This window comes from Coenobita brevimanus, chromosome 9, assembly GCF_032717465.1.
Source record: "Coenobita brevimanus isolate Jiangsu-jjx chromosome 9, ASM3271746v2, whole genome shotgun sequence".
Classification (NCBI taxonomy): domain Eukaryota; kingdom Metazoa; phylum Arthropoda; class Malacostraca; order Decapoda; family Coenobitidae; genus Coenobita; species Coenobita brevimanus.
This window is the reverse complement of record NC_136962.1, coordinates 4,898,045-4,921,403: the sequence shown is the minus strand read 5'-3', so window position 1 is coordinate 4,921,403 and position 23,359 is coordinate 4,898,045.

Below are 23,359 nucleotides of genomic sequence, written 5' to 3'. Positions count from 1 at the left end.
TAGCAAAAAGTTCTGAAGTAAACACAGATGTATGAGTCGGCAACCGATACCTGAGGGCACATTCAGTCGACCACACACTTGCACCCACACATTCACTCGACTTGGAGCCGTCGGTGTACAATTGATGGGACCCCAAGTGACGAACAATGATGTTACGAAACAAGTGGTGGACCTCCGCCTCCGGCGCCTTGGCCTTTGGTGTGATAATAGTTTGTATCTGTAATAATTTATCTTGCATTAACTGAGCATTACCTGGTGTATTTTCATTTTATGAGGGCTGACTTAGATAAATTTACTCTCGCTAATTTCGTGTTAACAGAGGCTATTGCAGTTAACCATATATTTAACCTGTTTATTTGCCATTACATTATCCTTATGAGTCCTGAATGTTTTGTTGTTAGTTTGAGCATTAAACTTTAACTTGTAATTTTACCTAACTCTTTTGTTTTGAACCTGGAACTTTACGGGACAGTAGTGATTTTTAGTATTCTCACTTAAAGTGTACATTATCTTTCTCTGTTCCGTAACAATACATACACATACACACACACACTTCCATGCATACATACAGACACACTTTCATGCAAACGTACATATATATATAATAATTTTAATCTTATTTATTTATTTTTTTTTTGTATTTTTATTTTTTCAATTTTTTCTTGTTTTTTTATTTTTTATACCTTATATTATAAAGGAAACTAATCTAAAGACCCTAAAACTAATCACCTAACAGACAAATCGCTAACCTATACTAAATCCTACAGAGACAAATAGCTAGACCTACACTAATGGTAAAAATACCTCGACTAACAGAACATCATCGACTGCAGATATGTAATGCCTTTCTACATTACATACCTGCACTCATCACCTGGTGACTGTCAGTCGAGGCACAACCTAATATAGGGGACATCAATATATGAAAGGGAACCAGACGAGTCAGGAACATTTCCATATACGTCAGCTGTCGTCCCTAATTAGAATAACTTAAGCAAGATAATATAATGTATTTACATAATTTGTACAAAAAGTGAAGAACCTCGCCCAGTAGACCACCATCGACTGCAAGTGCCCAATACCTTCCTATATTGCACACTTGCACTCATCATCTGGTGACTGTCAGGCGAGGAACTAGGCTTAATGTAGGGGACATCTATATTAGATATAGATCGGTGGGAGGAGGAACTATTTAAAATATGTCAACTGTCAACCCTAATTAATATTACAATATATACATATTTACTGTTCATAAAAACCATAACCACGCAGTAAAAAAGTCACATCACTCTGATCAGTCCGGTCTCTCTCAAGAAAGCCATCAATTTATCAGTCATAACAATGTCCCCATCACCCAGGATGGTGGAAAGGGTGAAGGGGACGTCTACTGCGCCGCAGTAATTTATAAGTGAAGCGCCTTCACGAATATATCGCCGACAGCGCAGGATGATATGACTAATAGATAACACCGCATTACAGATGTCACAGTGCGGTGGGAAGCGTCTTTCCATATATGGTTTTATGTGGGTTACAATGGTGGCATTAAGCCGTAACCGTGCCAACACTTTTTCTTCTAGGCGACTGGGACGGTTGGCAGTGTCCCAGTCGCCCAGGTACGGCTTGAAAGTTGGAATATTTAGTCTGGTCCACTGACCTTGCCACAGAAGATTTATTGATTTCTTTCCGAGAGATAGACTCGACCGTAGATCACGAGGAACGTCCCAAGTCTCCTCGAGCTCTACAGCCGACTTTGCAAGTAAGTCAGCCTGCTCAATGCCGTAGATACGACAATGACCAGGCACCCAGATCAGCGTGAATGACTTGTTGCATGAATGCAACTTATTAACGATGCGGCCCTGGATCTCATGAGAGTCCGTAGTGCAAGATGCAATTGCCTGAAGGGCTGATTTTGAATCTGAAAATATGACAAATGAGTCATGTCTAGAATTGAGAGCATAGTCTATGGCTTTGTCAATAGCAAAAAGTTCTGAAGTAAACACAGATGTATGAGTCGGCAACCGATACCTGAGGGCACATTCAGTCGACCACACACTTGCACCCACACATTCACTCGACTTGGAGCCGTCGGTGTACAATTGATGGGACCCCAAGTGACGAACAATGATGTTATGAAACAAGTGGTGGACCTCCGCCTCCGGCGCCTTGGCCTTTGGTGCTGGGAGCCATGTAACATCGACTGTAAAGCCGGGTGGCTCCCAAGGCGCTATATTTTTAAGCACCAACTTGTCACAGTCACTGGGGTCCACATCAAGCTCCTGAGTCAGTAAGTGGAGGCGAGCGGCAAGTGGCCGACGCACCCCCCGCAGAAGGTGGTGGTATTGACACAGGGGGGTACAGGCCACATTGCCGATATTACTTTTCCTTAATGTCCTTATGCCGTAGGACAAGGCCAGGTGGTCACGGCGAATACGGAGGGGAGGCACATTCGCCTCCACTTCCATACGAGCCACACGGGTACACCAGACAGCTCCAAGACACATTCGCAAGCATTTATTCTGTAACACATCCAATCCTTTCAGCGTGGCATCAGATGCCGAGCCATACACCTGTGCGGCATAGTCTAGCTTTGATCGAATAAGAGACTTATACACCATTAATAAACATTTTCTGTCGGCACCCCAGGTAGTACCCACTAGGTACTTGAGGACATTTAACGGTTTATCACAACGAGCAAGCAAAGTATTAACGTGAAGTTTAAAATTCATTCTACGATCAAAATGTATTCCTAAAAATTTTACAGAATTTTGAAAAGGTACCGCCTGATTCTCCAAAGTTAAGCACAAATTAGGTACGTTACGATTAGTGAAAACTATAGCGGCACACTTACGGACGGAAAACTTAAATCCCCACTGCAAGGTCCATTGGTGGACGGAGTCAAGGGCTGCTTGAATCCGCCCAGCCGAAAATTGTGCATTACGGGAAGAGTGCCATATTGCACAATCGTCAGCGTAGAGTGAGTATTTAAGATTCCTCGGGATGGGAGCTGATGACAGAATATCATTGATCATAATACTAAATAAAGTAGGACTAAGCACACTTCCCTGTGGCACCCCGTTTTCCTGGATAAATAGATCCGATGTTACGTTACGGGGCAATTTGACAGAGAAAGTTCTGTCCCTTAAGAAATTTGAAATAAAAACAGGCAAATTTCCTCTTAAACCATAAGCATAGAGCTTCATTAATATACCGTGTCGCCAGGTCATGTCATAGGCTTTATGGATGTCCAGGAACACCCCTATCATGAATTCTTTATTGGCAAATGCCTCTGCAATACAATGCTCCAAATTCATTAAATGATCTAGTGAACTTCTGTATTTACGGAAGCCACATTGTTGATCATTTAACAAATTCTTCGACTCTAAAACAAAAAGAAGCCTATTGTTAACCAGACGTTCCATGACCTTACATAGACAAGAAGTCAACACAATAGGACGAAATGAAGTGGGATTCATAAGACGACCAGCCTCTTTGGGTATCGGTATGACGTGCGCAAAGTGCCATGAGTTTGGGAACGTTCGAGACGCCCAAATCTCATTGTACAATGCTAACATCTTAATCAGGTTGTCCTGATTAAGATGCTGGATCATACCGTACGTGATGGTGTCTGGTCCAGGGCTGGTGTCTTTACAGGATTTAAGGGCAAGGAGCAGTTCATCTAGCGTAAACTCTTGGTTGTACGGGGAGTTTACGTCTTCTGTGGCAAAGTCTAATATCTGTAGCTCAGCCATGCATTTATGATGTTGGAAACGCGGGTCATAATTGGCTGAGCTACTTACATGAGAAAAACTCCTGGCGAGGATGTTAGCAACGTCCATGGGCTCGTCATAGATGTTATTATTTACTTGCAAGGTGGTAATGGGGAACTATCGGCCTTTATTATTTAATATTCTTATGGTGGACCAGACTTTACGTAATGGTGTTGTACGAGTCACCGTGGACACAAAGGACCGCCAGGAGTCACGTTTGGCCCTTCTTATTATTCTCCTTGCCTCAGCCCGTGCCTGTTTGTATGCAATAAAATTTTTCTCAGTGGGCTGACTATCAAAAATCCTGTATCTCCTATTGCGTTTTCTTAATGCTTGTCGGCAACCCAGCGTCCACCAAGGTGCTCTATGCTTCGCATGAACTGTAGAAGTCTTGGGAATAGCAGCCTCAGCTGCGTGTAATATGGATTGGGTTATATTTTCGACCTTAACATCTATGGTCTCCCCAGATATATCTAAATTGGCGATCCTTGAGAAGGATCCCCAATCTGCTTTCTTATAGTTAAATTTTGGAGGTGGAGGGTCCGAAATGATGTCGCGTGTATAAGAAAGACAGATGGGTAAATGATCACTTCCCAAGGAGTCGTCATAAGGGTCCCATGAGAGATCTTGACGTATACCAGGGGAGGCCAAAGATAAGTCAATGGCCGAAAAGTTACCAGTACGATCATCTACACGAGTCGCTCTACCATCGTTCAGAAGACAGAGGTTGGACTGTAGTATTAGGTCGGCTACTTGCTCCCCACGACCATCAATCCTCAAGCTACCCCACTGATAGTGATGGGCGTTAAAATCGCCCAACACTAACTTATTTCCAGGCAGATGTTCCACTAGTGAATTTAAAGCATCACTATCAATGGGGCCATGTGGAGGAGAGTACAGAGAGCAAATAGACAGATACGTGTTATTAAATTTTACTCTGCACGCGACAGCTTCCAGAGTAGAATTTAGAATCACTTCCGTTTGTGGGTGTGATTTGTGTGTGTAAATGGCAACTCCGTGACATTCATATCTTTTGTACGAGTGGTAGTGTTTGAACTGTGGAGGATCAGGATGATCCTCCAGGCGCGTCTCCTGTAAACAAATAACGTCTGGCCTGTGTATAGAAAGCAAGATTGCTATATTTTGTAACTTATTCCCAATACCTCTACAATTCCACTGTAGTATAGTGAATGCGGCGGTTTAAGATTTGCGAGGGGGGCCAGTGTGTTTAGTTTTTTTATGCCCCCTGCGACCAGGCGAGTGGCTACCGGGGGACCGTTCCCGGTGCTTGCTGACGGAAACCTCCATATTTTGGTCAATAACAAGGCTCCCAGATTCCACCGAGGAAGAGCTATTCTTCCTCTCCCTCGCTGGGCTAGGAGCAGGGAGGACATGAGGACGTGGCTTTGAAAGGGTGGTAAAGTTATGTTTTACAGTCTTGTCAGGCTTCGATTTAGGCTTGACTGACTGAGAAGCAGCAGAGGCCTGTGAGTATGATGAAGCTATGGGGAGGTCAGTTAGAGAGTTGGATCTTACAGGAGGTTTAGGGGTGGAGGTGGAGGTAGAGTGAGTGACTTGATTAACAAGCACGAGATCAGTCTGCGTCTCCACAGTGCACATCACAGGGCGGGACATCACTGCCGAAGCATAGGACCTATTCGGTGTGGGAGTTGCATGCAACTCCTTCACCTTTTTCCTTGCTTCGTAGAAAGACACACCCTCAGTCGCCTTCACCGCACAGACCTCTTTCTCCTCCTTCCACTTGGGACAATCCCTAGAGGAAGTGAAGTGAGCACCCTTGCAGTGAAAGCAGCTGACACCCTCTGATGTGCAATGGTCAGCATCATGACCTTGCGTTGCGCACTTGCCACAGACTGATTGAGAAGCCCGACAAGACTTTTCATGGTGTCCATATAACTGACATCGTAAACAACGAAGTGGGTTAGGGATGTATGTCCTTACGTTAACAATTTCATACCCCACTTTGATATGGGTTGGGAGAGTCACTTTACCGAAAGTCAATATAACCGTTGCCGTTTTCGTCCTCCTGCCCTCGGAAAATCTCGTGATGAAACGGGCTTCAATTACATCTTCATGAGCAAGTTCACGTACGATGTCGTCCTCTTCCATGACCATGAGGTCCCTGCAAGTGATGACTCCCTTGCAGGAATTCATGGAGTGAGGGATCGTTGGCACAACATCATAGCAATGGAATTTGCTCATCTTCATCAAATCCTTAACCTGGGACGAATTTGCAGTCTTTACTAGGAGATCTCCGCTAGCAAGTTTTTTGACCTGTTCTACCTCTCCTGCACATCCATCAATCACCTTCTTGATAATGAAGGGATTGAGGCTGGACAGGGAAGTAGAACCAACCGCATGCAACAAAACAAAATTCGCATTTTTTACATTAATGTCTAGCAAAGGGCGTGTCCGGGGCCGTTCAGTCTGGTGGTAGTCCGTCCGTGAGACAGTCGGGGGTCGGTCAGGACTACCTCCCCCCCTGAAGGAGGGGGAGGCAGCAGTGGCGTCCGCCATAGTGACTACTTCCCCCTAACGGGGGAAGTGGGAAGGAGGAGGAAAAACGAACAAGGGACAAACAACCGGGGACCACACACCTATGGCTAAGATTGCCCTCTCAAACCACTCCAGGGAGGCCCGACCGTGTTAATTCACACCCCAGAGCGATCAGTGGGGGGGACCCTCCGTGGGCGAGTAAGCAAAGGTAATCTTAGTAAAAAGATATAGACACTTACTATATCTCTAGCAAGGGTAGGGAGGAAAATTAGTACTAGCTAATCCTAAGTGTCACCAGAAGGGTGAAAAAAAAAAACTAATGCCGGTGAGGCAGCCCTGAAAACTAGAGGAGAGCCAGAAAAACACGTCTAAACTCTCCGCGACCATGCATCCGTTAACTAACGACAATCAAAGCCTGGCTATATACATAAACTAAGAAAGGCAAGAAGTGAAACTCTGTGAAGAGAGGTGAAAAAAAATGAACCAAAAATACCAGAAAACACTCTCACGAGGTAAACATAACGAGCAGACACAAGCAAAAACAGGAAGAAGCATCGAAAAGCCCATCGTCGTCGTCGTCGTTGTCGTCCTCGTCGTCGTCTTCGTCGTCGTTTTCGTCCTTGTCGTCGTCGTCCTCATCGTCGTCGTCGTCGTCCTTGTCGTCGTCGTCCTCGTCCTCGTCGTCGTCGTCGTCGTCCTCCTCGTCGTCGTCCTCGTCCTCGTCGTCGTCGTCGTCCTTGTCGTCGTCGTCCTCGTCCTCGTCGTCGTCGTCGTCGTCGTCGTCGTCGTCGTCGTCCTCGTCGTCGTCGTCGTCGTCGTCGTCGTCGTCGTCGTCCTCGTCGTCGTCGTCGTCGTCGTCGTCGTCGTCGTCGTCGTCGTCGTCGTCGTCGTCCTCCTCCTCCTCGTCCTCCTCCTCCTCCTCCTCCTCCTCGTCCTCCTCCTCCTCCTCCTCGTCCTCCTCCTCCTCCTCCTCCTCCTCCTCCTCCTCCTCCTCGTCGTCCTCCTCCTCCTCCTCGTCCTCCTCCTCCTTCTCCTCCTCCTCCTTTTCCTCCTAGTTACTGTTTTTCAACCCATGCTATTTGGAACAAACATGTTGCGGGATTACTATCTTAGTCATCATCCTAAAGCAGTTAACCCTCCTAATCTCGGGGGATATGTCGTGACTGAATGATGTTCATATTACCTGGACGTCTAGCTGCCAGATTACATGTGTACCACAAGTTGAAGACGTCCCTCTGAGGCACCTCTAGAGAATGTATACTAACTATTGACCTACATTATTCGTGAAGAAAACTCGGTCTTCCGTTGATTCAATTGGGAGACTTCGTTTACTTTAGAAATTAGATTTGCTTTCGTTATTTCTTTGCCACTTGAAGATCTCTAATACCCTGAAAAAAATCGTATGGTAGCTGAGTAAATAGGAAAAATAGCCAAGACATTGAGGTGTACGGGGAAAAGCTAGAAATATTTCATATGTTAAACTATAATAGAAGTGTGAACTGTCTGATTCACTTAGCAGGCTTTGCTGAAAAGTACAACGTATGTATCGGCTAAAGAGTTACGTGAACCTTTATCACTTATCGGATCAAGGGCATTGTGTATAATTCACGACTGTTTTTTTCTTTGTGTTGTTCGGTTGTTTTCGTAAGGCAGAGATTTAAACAATTGACAGATTACGTGAGAATTTCTTTCTCACTGCAAACTGTGCTGTTTAGGATGCAGACTGTACTCTACCTGAACCTGAGAGTGAAGCTAGGAAGAAGAGAAAATGATTACTACCAATGGTGAGGGAAAGACGTGTTAGAAGAGAAGTGAGTAGACCGGCAGATATGAAATGATCGTAAAATCACACTTGATAATACTATCACACTGACACATGAATTTAGGTAGACCTACCGTATATTCTGTATGGAAGATGGGTAATAGCGTTGAGATGGTGAGTTGTGATGCCTTGGGGTGCGTGCGACTGCTGAGACTTTCGGGAAGGAGAGTCAAACATATGTCCAAAATCAAGCACTTACTAGTTAGGAAATGAACACAAGCACAAAAACACATATACTAACTAAAAATCAAACACTCAAACTCAAATACAAACACAAACACACACACAGACAAAAACACAGACATACAGTACACACACACACACACACACACACACACACACACACACACACAGACACACAGACACACAGACACACACACACACACACACACACACACACACACACACACACACCTAATTGGTACGGGTGCATTATTTACTGACAATTATTTATTACACATTAACTCACGTGTGTCAGGTATCCCCATGGCAGAGCACACCAACAAACCGTTCTAAATCCATCCGTCAACTAACGACAATACGAGCAAGCCTTATATAAGAAAACTCAGGTAAGACAGAAGCTTAACTCAGGGACGGAAGTAACGCAACTAAATGAAGCACGAATGACACAACAGACTCACTCATGGTCGAAACCTCGAGTAGATACGGGAAGGTTGCGAGAAAAGTCGTCGTAGTCGTCGTCCTCGTCGTCGTAGTGGTTAATGTTTTGACTTCCAGACTATTCTGAAATGTGAAGCTGCAGGATTACATGTTTAGTTTCCCTTTTAAACCAGTTCACACTTCTCTCGGGGGATAGGATGAGTCTGAAGAACCTTCATATGACCAAACCATTCAGCCGTCCGGTTACATCGGTACCATCACATAGAGGCGTCCCTTTAAGGCACGTCTGGAGAGTGTAAACTAACAATTGAACTAAAATATCTATCTATCTATCTATTGCCAGACGCCTCAGTTCCGTTTGGGGTGGCCACAAACAAATCGCCTCCAAGTCGCCCTGTCCCCCGCCATTTCACTCCCCTGCTCCCAACTCACACCCCCCTCTCTCATATACCTCTCCACCCCATCCCTCCATCTCATCCTCGGCCTCCCCCTCCCTCTTTCCCCCTCCACCTCACTCACATACACTCTCTTCGTCAGTCTTTCACCCTCCATCCTCTCCACATGGCCAAACCACCTCAGTATGTTCCTCATAACGCTTCCTATCACATCCACATCAACACCACAACGCTCCTTTAAATCCTCATTCGTCAGCCTGTCTCTCCACGTGACTCCACAGGCTCCTCTTACATAACTCATTTCCACTGCTCTCACTCTTGACTTGTGTCCTTCCAACAACGTCCAAGCTTCACTTCCGTACGTTAGAGTTGGCATCACAATACTGTCATGTAGTAACTTTTTCACTTCCATGCTCACTTCCCTGTTTCTTATCACTGCTTTCAAAGAACCAGCAACCTTTCTTCCCTGCTGTACCCTTTCAAGCACTTCACCCTCCAAACCTCCATCCTTACTCATCACACTACCCAAGTACTTAAACGTACTCACATTTTCCAATTCCTCACCATCCAACCTCGCTGTACATTCACTGGCTTCACCTCTCTCAAAGACCATCACTTTACTCTTCCCTACATACACCTTTAGATTCCGTTTCTTACACACTCTCCCAAACTCATCCACCAAGCCTTGCAGCTCCCCTTCGTCTTCACTCAACAACACAGTATCATCTGCAAACAACAGCACAGGGAGTTTCCAAACACTATCCTCTCTCACCAGGGCCACTCCAACATCCACTACCCTACCTTGTACCTCTTTTATTACCCCATCCATGTACACTCGGAAGCACTAATTTCTCCCCCCCTAGTAGCCGGAGTCGCGGCCAGTGAGAGACCAGGCGTTCGAACACCCCACACCCACATCCCCTCCCCCAACCCCAGTGGCAAATGTTGTTGGACAAATGTGGAACGGCCAAAGCTGGTGATCTTACAATGTCATGATTGTTTTAATAGAGAATCAGAACCAGTAGGGGTAAGTATATAAAGGTATTTAATGTGTATTACTGTGCTGTTATCCACAACATATGAAAAAGGAACGAAAATGAAAGAAGACCTACATTGTATTATGTGTTATTGTCTGTAATAGTTACGTCCTATATTATAATGTTACAATTAAGTATAGTATAATGAACAGCATCTGTTGAAAGATATGATGTCTTTTCTCACACATTCTCATTCCCACCACCACCACCACCACCCTTCTCTCTGGGTTTATATCAACCAGACACCTCTCTTATCCTCCCGTCCCCCACTCCCACGCTTAGTTAACCAACATAAAGATATTGATGAAATGATCCGTCAGGTATTGATCATATTAATATTAGCATACACCTCAGTATTAAGCACCAACAAATCAGTAACATACAATACTTCGATAAACCTGCCAACTATTTCATCTTGTAAGCTGTTACGTGACATATGCACTGCAAGTTTGACCTTGTGTTACAGGGACATACTGCTGTTTATTGCTAACACAGGTTATGGGCGTTTTTGGACGTCCATCAATTCATATTAACGTGACAATTTAAGCCTCACATTATAAACATGTAAGGTTTATATTCCTGTCACTACCGTATTAACCAAACGAATCAGGGATCGGTTCTGACGAACCACAAACTCTGCTTCAACGAAAATATTTCGACCTCTTGTCACAACAGTGACAAAATGTCACAATGTATACGACTGAATGTGGGTCAGTCGTCTACATAATGACATTGTGTCACTGTTGTCACAGGAGGTCGGAATATTTTCGTAAAAGCAGAGAGTTTGTGGTTCTTCAGAACCGATCCCCGATTAGTTTCGTCCATCCATTAATGACAGGAACATAAATCTTATGAGTTTATAATGTAAGGCTTAAATTGCCACGTTAATATGAATTCATGGGCGTCCAAAACCACACACAACCTGTGTTAAAGTAAAACAACCGTATGTCCTTGTATCACAAGGTCCAACTTGCGGTGAGTATGTCACGTAACAGCTTACAACAAGATGAAATAGTCGGCAGGTATACCGAAGCATTGTATGTTATTGATTTGTTGGTGCTTAATACAGAGGTGTATTATAGTAATAATATGATCAATACCTGACGGATCATTTCATCACTTTGTTTACGTTGGTTAATAATGGGTGTGACTGGTGGACGAGAGGATAAGAGAGGCGTTTGGTGGAGACAGGAATCGAGAGAGATGGGTGGTGGTGGCGGGAGTGAGAATGTATGAGAAAAGACATCATATATTTCAACAGATGCTGTTCACAACACTATACTTATTTGTAACATTATAAAATAGGACATAAGTATTATAGACAATAACACATGGCACACTGTAGGTCTTCTTTCATTTTCGTGCCTTTCCTCTATGTTATGGATAACAGCACAGTAATAAACATTAAGTACCTTTATATACTTACCCCTGCTGGTTCTGATTGTCTATAAAAACAATCATGACACATTGTAGTATCACCAGCTTTGGCTGTTCCACGTCTACCCAACAACATTTACACTGGGGTTGGGAAAGGGGAGGTGGGTGTGGGGTGTTCGTACGCCTGGTCGCTCACTGGCCGCGACTCTGGCTGCATGGGGGGAGAAATTAGTGCTTTCGGGTGTACAGATTGAACAACCATGGAGACATGACACATCCCTGTTTCAACCCAACTTTCAAAGAGAAAAATTCACTTAGTTCACCATCCACACGCACTGCAGCCTTCGCATCATCGTACATACTCTTCACAGCATTCAACAACTTCCCATCTACTCCATATATTCTTAACACTTTCCACAATCCTAGTCTATCCACCCTGTCATATGCTTTCTCCAAATCCATAAATATACATAAATAAAATGCTAGCTTCTGTAGGTTCCATTGCTCTCAGGAGAAACTTATTTTACTTGACAATTTAGATTAGCTTTCATTAATTCTTTTGCCACCTGAAGATCCTTCGTAGCCCGAATAAAATCGAAAGGTAGCTGAGTAACTATGAATAATAGCTATGATATGAGGTATAGGGGTAATAGCTAGAAATCGTTAGTGTGTCAAAATGTCAAGGAAGTGTGAACTGTCAGATTCACTTACCTTTACTGAAAAGTGCAACGAAGGTATCGACGAAATACTTACGTCGAATTTTTCCACGTATTGAATCAAGAGCATTGTGGATAGTTCATGTCTGTTTTCTTTGTTCGTATTGTTCGGCTGTTTTTGTAATTCTCATCAGGTAGTCAGATCTGGTGCGGGTAAGGGGATGGGTCTATTATGCTGTGGCAGGGGTAAACCAGCTCTGCTGTTGGGCCTTGCTGCGGATATCACTGATTGCACTCCGCAGTTGATCCTTGTGCGGTGTGCTGCTGTGAGGATCTGTCCCATCTCCCCTTTGAGGCTAAGATGCGAATGAATGTGTTTGAATGGATGAGTAAATGGGGAGTGTGTCGTCCTGTCTCGGCTACCTCCCTTTCCTTGGGGGAAGCGCCTAGGTATAGATAGAGTTTTAAGCAACTGACAGATTACCTGAAAATTTCATGCACCCTACAAAATGTGATGTTTAGGATAAAGACTGCACTGTAGCTGAAACTAAGAGTGAAGCTAGCAAGAAGACAAAATGAACACTAGGAATGGTAAGGGAAAGACGGGTTAGAAGACAAGTGAGGAGACCGGCAGGTAGGCAGGGATCATAAAAACACACGTCCTAACACTGAGTCCTGAATGAGATAGACATGACGTGTATTCAGTATGGACGATGGGTATTAGCGTCGAAGTGGTGATATGGGATGCCATACGGTAAGTGAGAGTGTTGAGACTAACGAGAAAACAGTCATATTCATATCCAGAATCAGACACTTACTCGTAAGGAAACAAACACAAACACTCACACAAAAACACACAAACTCAGAAACACACACACACACACACACACACACACACACACACACACACCTAAGAAATCGAACAAATACAAGAGAAAAAAACACAAAAACACAACACACACACACACACACACACACACACACACACACACACACACACACACACACACACACACACACACACACACACACACACACACACACACACACGAAAACACAACCTAATATATATGTCATGTCCTGACACTCTTAAATAATAATCAGTACCTTACATGTGGCAGATATCTTACATCATTCATAATGTCCACAGAGCAGAACACACCAACAAAAGTCTCTAGATGCAGCTGTTAACTAACGACAATCAAAGCCTGGCTATATACATAAACTTAGAAAGGCAAGAAGTGAAACTCTGTGAAGAGAGAGGTGAAAAAAAATGAACCAGAAATACCAGAAAACACTCTCACGAGGTAAACATAACGAGCAGACACAAGCAAAGACAGGAAGAAGCATCGAAAAGCCCGTCGCCGTCGCCGTCGCCGCCGCCGTCGTCGTCGCCGTCGTCGTCGTCGTCGTCGTCGCCGTCGTCGCCGTCGTCGCCGTCATCGTCGTCGTCGTCGTCCTCCTCCTCCTCCCCCTCCTCCTCCTCCTCCTCATCCTCCACCTCCACCTCCCCCTCTTCTTCCTCTTCATCTTCCTCCTCCTCCTCCTGCTGCTCCTCCTCCTCGTTCTCCTCCTCCTCCTCCTAGTTACTGTTTTTCAACCCATGCTATTTGGAACAAACATGCTGCGGGATTACTATCTTAGTCATCATCCTAAAGCAGTTAACCCTCCTAATCTCGGGGGATAGGTTGTGACTGAATGATGTTCATATTACCTGGACGTCTACCTGCCAGATTACATGTGTACCACAAGTTGAAGACGTCCCTCTGAGGCACCTCTAGAGAATGTAAACTAACTATTGACCTACATTATTCCTGAAGAAATCTCGGTCTTCCTTTGATTCAATTGGGAGACTTCGGTTACTTTAGAAATTATATTAGCTTTCGTTATTTCTTTGCCACTTGAAGATCTCTAATACCCCGAAAAAAATCGTGTGGTAGCTGAGTAAATAGGAAAAATAGCCAAGACATTGAGGTGTACAGGGGAAAGCTAGAAATATTTCGTATGTCAAACTATAATGGAAGTGTGAACTGTATGATTCACTTAGCAGGCTTTGCTGAAAAGTACAACGTATGTATCGGCTAAAGAGTTACGTGAACCTTTATCACTTATCGGATCAAGGACATTGTGTATAGTTCATGACTGTTTTTTGTTTGTTTGTATTGTTCGGTTGTTTTCGTAAGGCAGAGATTTAAGCAATTGACTGATTGCGTGAGAATTTCTTTCTCCCTGCAAGCTGTGCTGTTTAGGATGCAGGTTATACTCTACCTGAAACTGAGAGTGAAGCTAGGAAGAAGACAAAATGATTACTACGAATGGTGAGGGAAAGACGTGTTAGAAGACAAGTGAGTAGACCGGCAGATATGAAATGATCATAAAATCACACTTGATAATACTATCACACTGACTCATGAATTTAGGTAGACCTACCGTATATTCTGTATGGAAGATGGGTAATAGCGTTGAGATGATGAGTTGTGATGCCTTGGGGTGCGTGCGACTGCTGAGATTTTCGGGAAGGAGAGTCAAACATATGCCCAAAATCAAGCACTTACTAGTTAGGAAACGAACACAAGCACAAAAACACATATACTAACTAAAAATCAAACACTCAAACTCAAACACAAACACAAACACACACACAGACAAAAACACAGACATACAGTACACACACACACACACACACACACACACACACACACACACACACACACACACACACACACACACAGAACCTAATTGGTACGGGTGCATTATTTACTGACAATTATTTAATACACATTAACTCACGTGTGTCAGGTATCCCCATGGCAGAGCACACCAACAAACCGTTCTAAATCCATCCGTCAACTAACGATAATACGAGCCCGCCTTATATAGGAAAACTCAGGTAAGACAGAAGCTTAACTCAGGGACGGAAGTAACGCAACTAAATGAAGCACGAATGACACAACAGACTCACTCAAGGTCGAAACCTCGAGTAGATACGGGAAGGTTGCGACAAAAGTCGTCGTAGTCGTCGTCCTCGTCGTCGTAGTGGTTAATGTTTTGACTTCCAGACTATTCTGAAATGTGAAGCTGCAGGATTACATGTTTAGTTTCCCTTTTAAACCAGTTCACACTTCTCTCGGGGGATAGGATGAGGCTGAAGAACCTTCATATGACCAAACCATTCAGCCGTCCGGTTACATCGGTACCATCACATGGAGGCGTCCCTCTAAGGCACCTCTATAGAGTGTAAACTAACTATTGAACTAAAATATACGTAAATAAAATGCTACCTTCTGTAGGTTCCATTGCTCTCAGGAGAAACTTATTTTACTTGACAATTTAGATTAGCCTTCATTAATTCTTTACCACTTGAAGATCCTTGGTAGCCGAAATAAAATCGAAAGGTAGCTGAGTAACTATGAATAATAGCTATGATATGAGGTATAGGGGTAATAGCTAGAAATCCATAGTGTGTCAAAATGTCAAGGAAGTGTGAACTGTCAGATTCACTTACCTTTACTGAAAAGTGCAACGAAGGTATCGACGAAATACTTACGTCGAATTTTTCCACGTATTGAATGAAGTGCATTGTGAATAGTTCATGTCTGTTTTCTTTGTTCGTATTGTTCGGCTGTTTTTGTAATTCTGATCAGCTAGTCAGATCTGGTGCTGGTAAGGGGATGGGTCTATTATGCTGTGGGCAGGGGTAAACCAGCTCTTCTGTCGGGCCTTGCTGAGGATATCACTGATTGCACTCCGCAGTTGACCCTTGTGCGGTGTGATGCTGTGAGGATCTGTCCCTTCTCCCCTTTGGGGCTAAGATGCGAATGAATGTGTTTGAATGGATGAGTAAATGGGGTGTGTGTCGTCCTGTCTCGGCTACCTCCCTTTCCTTGGGGGAAGCGCCTAGGTATAGATAGAGTTTTAAGCAACTGACAGATTTCCTGAAAATTTCATGCACCCTACAAAATGTGATGTTTAGGATAAAGATTGCACTGTAGCTGAAACTAAGAGTGAAGCTAGCAAGAAGACAAAATGAACACTAGGAATGGTAAGGGAAAGACGGGTTAGAAGACAAGTGAGGAGACCGGCAGGTAGGCAAGGATCATAAAAACACACGTCCTAACACTGAGTCCTGAATGAGATAGACATGACGTGTATTCAGTATGGACGATGGGTATTAGCATCGAAGTGGTGATATGGGATGCCATACGGTAAGTGAGAGTGTTGAGACTAACCAGAAAAGTCACATTCATATCCAGAATCAGACACTCGTAAGGAAACAAACACAAACACTGACACAAAAACACACAAACTCAGAAACACACACACACACACACACACACACACACACACACACACACACACACACACACAAATACACAACCTAATATATATGTCATGTCCTGACACTCTTAAATAATAAACAGTACCTTACAAGTGGCTGATATCTTACAACATTCATAATGTCCACAGAGCAGAACACACCAACAAAAGTCTCTAGATGCAGCTGTTAACTAACGACAATCAAAGCCTGGCTATATACCTAAACATAGAAAGGCAAGAAGTGAAACTCTGTGAAGAGAGAGGTGAAAAAAAAAAAAAAAATACCAGAAAACACTCTCACGAGGTAAACATAACGAGCAGACACAAGCAAAGACAGGAAGAAGCATCGAAAACCCCGTCGTCGTCGTCGTCGTCGTCGGCGGCGGCGGCGGCGACGGCGTCGGTGTCATCGTCGTCGTTGTCGTCGGCGTCGTCGTTGGCGTCGTCGTCGTCGTAGTCGTCGTCGTCGGCGTCGTCGTCGTTGTCGTCGTCGTCGGCGTCGTCGTCGTTGGCGTCGTCGTCGGCGTCGTCGTCGTTGGCGTCGTCGTCGGCGTCGTCGTCGTTGGCGTCGTCGTCGGCGTCGTCGTCGTTGGCGTCGTCGTCGGCGTCGTCGTCGTTGGCGTCGTCGTCGGCGTCGTCGTCGTTGGCGTCGTCGTCGTTGTCGTCGTCGTCGTCGTCGTTGTCGTCGTCGTTGGCGTCGTCGTCGTTGTCGTCGTCGTCGTCCTCCTCCTCCTCCTTCTCACTAGTAAATGGTGCAGTGAACCGAAAGTGTATTTACCTACCAGCTCTCTTTGTTTTTGTTCCCACTATCGTCCTTGTACGTCTTACTTTAAAGTCTAACGTAACAAATACTAACTAAGTTGCTTGCTAGTTTAGTGCAAGTGAATAGCATTGTCTTCTGTATAGAGTAACAACTGTGTGATTGATGTTACACCAGTGAAATAGTTTTTGCACTACAAACCGTTGTTCACTGAGTGAAGCTAGGTGTTTATTTTGATTTCTCCCCAACATCAATTGTTATTTACTTTTTTACTTTTTCTCCCAGTGAATCAGTTTATGGTGTACTTCCACAATACATGGTAAGCTAGATCATACCATAGCAAGTAGATTTTCTTTACATTTTACACAGTTCATGGTAAGTTAGGTTGTACCATAGGAAGCAGATTTTCTACTCATTTTACACTGGTAAAAGAATTCATGTAGGTTGGCTTGTGCTACAGCAGGTGGATTTTCTATTCTTTTTATACTGTTAATGGAAGATAGTATACAAAAAGTAAGTGAATCTCCCTAGAAATTCAATATTTCATTTATAGAGTAAATTGTCCATTTTTAACAACATCCCTTAACCAGTTGTATATTATTTTTATTTTCAGTTGTTCACTGAGAGAAGCTAGGTTTTTATTTTGATTTTTTCTCCAACATTCCATTGTTATTTTTTTTGTTTTTCCTTTTTCTCCAGTGAATCAGTGTATGGTGTATTTCCACAATTCATGGTAAGCTAGATCATACCTTAGCAGGTAGATTCCCTTTACATTTTACACAGTTCATGGTAAGGTAGGTTGTACCATAGCAAGCAGATTTTCTGTTCTTTTTACACTGGTAAAAGAATTCATGTAGGTTGGATTGTGCCATAGCAGGTAGATTTTCTATTCTTTTTATACTGGTAAAGGAAGATAATATATAAAAAGTAAGTGAATCTCCCTAGAAATTCAATATCTCATATTTAGAGTAAATTGACCATTTGTAACAACATCCATTAACCAGTTGTATATTATTTTTTATTTGTGTGGGATTGTGGAAATATTGCTGCAAAATGCCGTCTAACCTGAAGGCCTGCCAGGAGTGTACTGGTCGCTTTGCGGCTCAGTATTTTTCAGATTACTTTTCGACTCCTGTGTGCAAACTATGCATCTTGAGAAAAGATCTAGAAAATGGTTTAGCTGAATCGCAGAGAAATTACAGGGAACTCAAGGCAGAGTTTGAGACACTGAAAGAGTTTGTAGTGGCAAATGTAGGAGTCAGCAACAGCACTCGAGAAGGAAGAAGCGTACAAACTGAGCTCGTACAAGCCCCCGCTCATCAGGCAGTCACAAATAATAGTGTATCAGTATCTTCCTCACCCAGCGATTCAGTACGTTCCTCGCCAAGCGAAGTCCCCTTTACTATGGTAAGAAATGGCGCAAAACCCGGAAAAGATACGAGGAAGCATCTTCCCATAACTACGTATAATCGCTACCAGATCCTTGCTGAAGCGGTTAATGAAACAGAAGAAACAAGGCTTATTGGGGACTCTATTGTACGCAGTCAGCTGGAGGAATTTTGTGGACGTGCCCCCATCAGCAGAAAGAGGTACTGTTTTCCAGGAGGTGGACTATGTGATATCACAGAAGCCTGCGATGAGGTCACAAAAGACGCAAATGATCAAACTCTGTACGTTATCCATGTTGGTACAAATGATCTGAAGCGCAATAGATCAGAGGAATTGCTAGCAAAGTATCATGAAATGATCAAACGATTCAAAACTAAGTCCACTAATGTGATAATATCTGGTATACTCCCAAGGATCAAGGCAGAAAATAGTTTCTATGATAAGGCCTTCAGCACAAATAACCGGCTCAAATCTCTCTGCATGCAAGAGGGAGTCGACTTTGTCAATCTGTGGGACCAGTTTTATGAGCAACATACTCTATTCCAGAAAGATGGTCTCCATTTGAACTCAGTAGGAGTGGCACGGCTAGGTAGACTTCTACACGATAAAGTCGTCCTCTTCAGATCAAAAAACGCAGCACGTCCAGGAACAGTAACCTTAACGTAAATACCCACAAAGTCAGATCACCAACTGTTCGGAACGGAATTAGAGTCTGCTATGCTAACGCACGTAGTCTACGTAACAAGTTTGAGGATTTAGAATCTCTAATTTACCTAGAAAATTATGACATCATCGGCATCACAGAGTCCTGGATTAACACATCTGACCGTGACTTTCTAGCGGAATACTCACTAACAGGGTACAATATTTTCAGCTGTGAGCGACCACATCGAGCTGGTGGCGGTGTTTTACTATACGTGAAAACTAGTCTCCATCCCCTTGTGCTCTCCAAACCCAGTATTACCAACATAGATGCCAGTTATGTTCAGCTAAGTATTAATTCACACAAAATAAATATATGTCTCATCTATCGTCCTCCAGCACAGTCAACTGAGACAGATGAAAAACTTTATGATCAAATTGCGGTAATTTGTTGTCAAGAGGATAGCGTAATTTTTGGAGACTTTAATCTACCGGTAACAAAGTGGGGTGAACCACTGACGGCACACTCAGGACAAGAGCTTTATACGAATCTTCAAGAAAGCGCCCTTTCCCAACACGTAGAATACCCAACGAGAGGAAACAATTTCCTAGACATCATCTTGACTACAAATGATAACCTAGTCAACAGCGTTGAATTAGGACCTGAGTTTAGTTCCAGTGATCATCGAACTATACAGTTTAATATTACTACTGAAAAAGTAAAAGAAACGGAGAGCAAAGAAAAGGTCCCAGATTATCGTAGAGCTAATTTCAACAGGCTCAGAGCGCTACTTGCAACTGCAGATTGGAATCAAATGTCTGAAACCGATGACATAAACCAAGCATAGGAAATATTCACCGAAAAATTTAATGAAGTGGTAAAGTCATGTGTGCCACTACGTAACAGACGTCCAGCTGGAAATAGTAAACCAAAGTGGTGGTCCAGTGAAATAAAAAGTAACTTAATAGTCAAAAAACAGGCATACCATAAATATAAAGCTACACAAAATAATGATGATAAATTACAGTACGATAATCTACGCCGCACATCGAAAAGACTTATTAAACAAAGCAAAAGAGCACTGGAGATCCACATTGCTAATACATGCAAATCAAATCCTAAAGAATTTTAGAGTTACATTAGAAAGAAAAAGGTTATGACTACATCAATAGGTCCTCTAGAAACAAACAATGGCAAACACACTGAAAATGAGGTCGAAATGGCAAATATTCTTAACGATTACTTTGCGTCTGCTGTTAGAGTAGAAAACACCACCAGAAACCTACTGTTACCCACAAACCAAGCAAATAGCACAGTCCTCAGTAACTATGCTATCCATAATAATGATATCCTTTCAGCCATAAATAGTACGGACACAAACAAAACCCCTGGCCCCGATAAAATATCACCGAGAATTCTCAAAGAAGCAAAACATGAGTTACTGCTGCCACTCTCTGTCTTATTCAATAAATCATTAAGTACTGGGAAAGTTCCACGTGAATGGAAACTAGCAAATGTAACACCAATTTTCAAAAAAGGAAATGAGTCGCACCCAGGAAATTACAGACCAATCAGCTTAACATCAGTAGTGTGCAAGTTAATGGAAAAAGTCATAAGAGATAAAATAGTTAATTATCTAGAAGAAAATAATATAATTAAAGACTCGCAACATGGATTTAGACATCGTCGTTCATGCTTAACTAACTTACTGGACTTCTTACATGATGTTTACAAATCATACGATGACTCAAGAGCAGTAGATATAATTTACCTTGACTTTCAGAAAGCATTTGACACTGTCCCTCACAAGCGTCTCATGAGAAAAATAGAAGCACATGGAATAAAAGGAAAGACGCAAAAATGGTTACAAGACTGGCTGTCAGACCGAAAACAGCGAGTTGTGATAAACGGAAAGGAATCCAAATGGCGTAATGTGATCAGCGGCGTTCCCCAAGGCTCAGTACTTGGACCGATACTTTTTGTTATCTATATAAATGACATTGATGAGGGTCTAAATTGCAAAGTATCCAAATTTGCAGATGATACTAAAATAACCAGTAAAGTCACTTCAAAATTACAGTGGCAGCAGTTACAAAATGACCTTAATACTTTAGCAAGCTGGGCAGAAAAATGGCAAATGAAATTCAACACAGAAAAATGTAAAGTACTTCATATTGGAAGTAACAATGTCCATGCAAACTACAAAATGAACAATATTCAGTTATCAAGTACAGACAGTGAAAAGGATCTTGGTGTGATAGTATCAAATGACCTAAAACCAAGCAAGCAGTGTACCGATGCGGTTAAAATTGCAAACAAGCTAGTGGGTTTTATTGGAAGAACTTTCGAGTTTAAATCGGAAAAAGTCATACTTGCCTTGTACAACTCGCTAGTGCGCCCCCATCTTGAGTATTGTGTGCAATTCTGGTCTCCGTACTACAGAAAGGACATTGAAAAATTAGAGAAAATTCAGTGAAGAATCATAAAAATGATACCACGACTTAGAAACAAACCATATGAGGAACGCCTTGAAGAACTTAAATTATTTAGCCTAACGAAGCGCAGGTTAAGAGGGGACCTTATTGAAGTTTTCAAAATCATGAAGGGATATGACAACTTAGACATGAATAAATATTTTGATATAGACCGGTTGAGTCAAACCAGAAGTAATGGCTGCAAAATCATGGGAAAGCGATTCCAATCCCACGAAGCAAAATACTTCTTCTTTAACAGAGATTTAAATATCTGGAACAGATTACCCTCAGATACCATGAACAGTATCTCAATTGAGACATTCAAAAACAAATTAGACAAATATTTGGACGAAAATCCTCAGCTGACTCTTTTTCTGTCCGAATAACTTGCTTTTATAGCTACGGTACATGTAAGTTCATGCCCCTTTAGTCTACAAGACACCCCGTAAACACTGTACCCGTACATAGTGTTGCGTCACAATATTATACATTTTCAATTTATTCGGTGCAAACAAAGCAATATAAGCACAGATTAGGATCTGCACAGATAACCCTGAGTTAACGGTCACTACTCTTACTTTCGACCTGTGATGGGCTGTGGATCACTGAGGGTCCATGTTGGTCAAGTGACCACCATCGGGATTTTTTTTAATGTACCAGGGGTCACTGCTTCAGGATGAAACTTGTGTACTTGTCCCCTATGGGAGAGTTCCCTGTCTCAGTGGAGTGAACGGAGCTAGGGCCTGATTGACTGCTGCCTACCTTAAAAGCGCCAGGCAAGGCTGCCGCACCACCCCTAAACATCCACACTGTGCAGTCCCCTCGTGTCTACAGGACACCCCGTAAACTTAACATAGCGTCACGTCACGTCATTATACGTTTTTCGATTTACCCAAAGCAAGTCAGGTAATATACAGTAAGCACAGATTAGGATCTGCACAGATAACCCTGAGTTAATGGTCACTACTTTTACTTTCGACCTGTGATGGGATGTGGATCACTGAGGGTCCCTGTTAGTCAAGTGACCACCATCGGGATATTTTAATGTACCAGGGGTCACTGCTTCAGGATGAAACTTGTGTATTGTCCCACATGGGAGAGTTCCTTGTCTCAGTGGAGTGAACGGAGCTATTGCCTGATTGACCGCTGCCTACCTAAAAAACGCCAGGGAAGGTTGCCGCACCACCCCTAAACATCCACTCTGTGCATTGCACATCCACACTGTGCACTGTGCAGTCCCCTTTTATCTAAGACACCCGTCCTATATAGTTTTGAATCCCCACAGTGCAAAGAAAGCAATATAAGCACAGATTAGGATCTGCACAGATGACCCTGAGTTAACGGTCACTCCTTTTACGTTCGACCTGTGATGGGCTGTGGATCACTGAGGGTCCCTGTTAGTCAAGTGACTACCATCGGGATTTTTTAATGTACCAGGGGTCACTGCTTCAGGATGAAACTTGTGTACTGTCCCACATGGGAGAGTTCCTTGTCTCAGTGGAGCAAACGGAGCTAGGGCCTGATTGACTGCTGCCTACCTTAAAAGCGCCAGGCAAGGCTGCTGCACCACCTCTAAACATCCAC